This window comes from Carlito syrichta, unplaced genomic scaffold (assembly GCF_000164805.1).
Source record: "Carlito syrichta isolate Samal-C Ts95f unplaced genomic scaffold, Tarsius_syrichta-2.0.1 Scaffold309041, whole genome shotgun sequence".
In the NCBI taxonomy this organism is placed as follows: domain Eukaryota; kingdom Metazoa; phylum Chordata; class Mammalia; order Primates; family Tarsiidae; genus Carlito; species Carlito syrichta.
Genome location: NW_007253137.1, coordinates 1866852 through 1869118, shown reverse-complemented (window position 1 = coordinate 1869118; position 2267 = coordinate 1866852).

Below are 2267 nucleotides of genomic sequence, written 5' to 3'. Positions count from 1 at the left end.
CTGTAATGTACTAAGGCCAAAACTTCGATAGTAGAAAGTGAGACAATGAAATTTCTAAAGTTAACTATATTCTTATTAAACCTAAAAATATTATGATTGATTATGTTTGAACTAACATGATTCGTAGTATGACCTATTCTACAATACCTTCTATGAATAAAATAAATTCAATTTCTATAACAGGTAGAAAAAAGACCTTACACTAACTGTAGCTAAAGCCGGCCCAAAAGAATGCAGCCCAGTCCAAAGTACATGCTGGGCTCTCAGGAATGTGGCCCAGCCCAAACTCTGTGCTGGGCCACTCTTGACAATCATCTATACCATTGAAAAGCTGAAAACAGCTCTCCATAAGTATATACTAATTCTACAAATATTCTTTTAAATTTTATAAAGAAGCTTGTACCGTATAAAAGGCTCCCAAATGTGACCTGAGTTTGAATTATATCTAATACCTAAGCTGAAACCGTTTATGGGAAACAGGAACAATGGGTTTCTAGAGTAAGCCATGCCTGTCACAGTCACAGAGCCTTCAACTTAGGCCAGCAGAGTTCCTTTAGGTTATTTGTGCTGCATGGCAAAAGGGGGAGGAAAATGGGGTCTACGGCTCCCGAATACGTCCTAGCGGTCTCGAGGTCCACGGCCCTCCCTTATCCCTAACGCTCAGTGGGCCTCCGTGGCCGACTCCCAACACTTGACAGTTAATCTGACCCCAAAACTCCATTGGTGGCTTCATAGAGTCATGGCGACCACAGGCCTGACTCAAGGAGTCAGCATAATTATAGAGAACCAGGAGTAAGGGGTCAGTAGGCCTGTTCAAGTGACTTTTAGAGCTTGGGGCATATTCTTGCTGCTTAGGAGGAGGTTAATCTACACCAGCGCTGGTAGCTGCCTCAGAACCCATTGCATCCTCCATGTGTGAACAGAACCAGCACTACGGGGAGGAAAGTGCTGGTGTGGGAACCCTTGACTTCCTGACAAGGCAGCCACATCAAAGGGGGGTGGCCAGCTGGGCTCTGAATCTGCTGGCCATGACTTACATTGATGGCCCTGGCTGGGGGGAGGGGGACAAAGCTTCTGGGGATATGAGACATCTGTGTTCCATCCCCACCTGCTGGGAATGGGACAGTATGAAGGGAAAAGTGAGGCTGGGGTATCCCTGTCTATGTGGGAGAGTCCCCACCACTCCACCACTTCTTGAGTAGTATCCCAAAACATCAATTATAAATATAAAGCTAGATGAGTTGGGTTGCATTGTGGTCAAAGAATTTCACTTTATCAAAAGGCATCAGCAAGAGAATATTTAAAAACCTACAGAAAAGAAGAAGATATTTGTAACACATATATCAGATAATGAGCTCTTATATATGTAAACTCTTACAAGTCAATGTGAATGAGACAAAGAAGACAATAGAAGAATGGGCAAGAGACTTAAATGGGAACTTTATAAAAGAGCATATCCACCTGGCTAATAAACATGAAAAGGCAACCAACTTCTGAGGGAAATACACCTAGAATAATTCATTCATGAGAATAAGTGGAAAATTTCTTAGAAAAGAGGAATAGATGAATGGACAATCCATACTATGAATTAGGTAACAAATACACAGTAATTAAAACTGTGTAGTAGTAGGCTAAAAGATAGATTGATGAAAAAGAATACACTCTAGAGTTAGACATGGGTATATTAGAAATACTTTCATGATAATGAAAGACGAGACCATGTAAGAGACATGTGGAACATAGTCTAACATATGTTCAATTGGAGTCCTAGAAGGAGCGTAGAAAGAAAGAGAAAGAATGAGGCAGAAGCAACATTTGAAGAAATAATGACCAGGAGTTTCCAAATTTGAGGGGAAACGCCAACGCACAGATAAAAGATGCCCCTTACACCCCTATCAGGATAAACACAAAGAATACTAATTCTAAAAACATTACAAACTGTTGAAAACCAAAGACAAAGAAAAAAATTTTGAAGCATGCAGAAAGATATTACATGCAAAAGAACAAAAATAATACCTACAGATAATTAAAAAAAAGATTAAAGCCAGAAGACAATATAATAACATCTTAAGAGGCAGAAAACAACAAAAAACCTTTTCAAATCAAAAATTTTGTTTCAGAGAAACTATCTTTCAAAATTGAAGGAAATGTTTGGACTTTTTTACACAAAAAACAAAATGTAGAGAGTTCTTCACCAGCAGATCATCACTAGAAGAAATGTTAAAAGAAGTTTTTCAGGAAGCCAACTCAAAAAAAAAAAAGAAAAA